This window comes from Heptranchias perlo, unplaced genomic scaffold, assembly GCF_035084215.1.
Source record: "Heptranchias perlo isolate sHepPer1 unplaced genomic scaffold, sHepPer1.hap1 HAP1_SCAFFOLD_47, whole genome shotgun sequence".
In the NCBI taxonomy this organism is placed as follows: Eukaryota; Metazoa; Chordata; class Chondrichthyes; order Hexanchiformes; family Hexanchidae; genus Heptranchias; species Heptranchias perlo.
The window spans coordinates 7,478,401-7,479,453 of NW_027139484.1; the positions used below are offsets into that span (position 1 = coordinate 7,478,401).

The 1,053-nt window shown below is 45.6% G+C and overlaps 1 non-coding gene across 1 annotated transcript; it reads left to right on the forward strand.

The window, feature by feature from the left end:
- Window positions 1-510: 510 nt before the first annotated feature.
- On the forward strand, window positions 511-583 carry trnam-cau (transfer RNA methionine (anticodon CAU)). The gene has a single exon. It is a non-coding gene; the product is annotated as a tRNA-Met (tRNA).
- The last annotated feature ends 470 nt before the right edge of the window (window positions 584-1,053 follow it).

Below are 1,053 nucleotides of genomic sequence, written 5' to 3' on the forward strand. Positions count from 1 at the left end.
GAAAAGCGCCAACATTTTAAGCAGTCAGCAGTCTGTAAAGTTAAGAGAGCGGCCTTGAGCTCAATACCGCTTACTCCGAAAGCACGCGCACTATTTTGAGCCAGAATTAAACCAACGATTTAAGAGTGATTTTGCTTTCAAGTTTTAATCTCCAGAAGTTTTCCACACTACCAGCTGAGCTATCGAAGGGAAGCAGCAAAGGTCTCTCTCTTTGGTGATTGTTCACCGTGTGCCTTTTGACACTCCCGGACTCGTGGAGTCGCGTGGGCATGACCGAGACTGACTCGGTACCTGCTCATACCGCAGTGCTGTGAGAGTGTGAGCTCCGGCTTACTCAACACACCTTTGGCCAGTCGAGCAATGGGGAACGTGTCTGACCAAAATTCAGAAGATTGTTGGTTCGATTTCCAACTGGATGGAGAGTTTTTGCAAACTGCCGATTAGTTTATGATTTTACACCTTGCAAACTGTCCTACTTGATAGAGCTGCCTGGATATTTATACATCAAGTGCCTTCTTAGCGCAGTTGGCAGCGCGTCAGTCTCATAATCTGAAGGTCCTGAGTTCAATCCTCAGAGAAGGCATCTTTAAGCTTTTTTTTCCATCTTTGCTCAAGACCAAAATCAAGAATTTTTGCTTCCTGCAGCACACCTGAAGATTTGCTGCCCCTTGACCTCTCTGTACCGTAGCACGCAGTGAAGCTTAAGAAGAGTGAGTTTTTTGAAGGGGTAACCAAGAAGATAGATGAGGGCTGTGCAGTAGACGTGGTCTACATGGACTTCAGCAAAGCATTTTACAAGGTACCGCATGGTAGGTTGTTACATAAGGTTAAATCTCATGGGATCCAAGGTGAGGTAGCCAATTGGATACAAAATTGGCTTGACGACAGAAGACAGAGGGTGGTTGTCGAGGGTTGTTTTTCAAACTGGATGCCTGTGTCCAGCGGTGTGCCTCAGGGATCGGTGCTGGGTCCGCTGTTATTTGTTATTTATATTAATGATTTGGATGAGAATTTAGGAGGCATGGTTAGTAAGTTTGCAGATGACACCAAGAT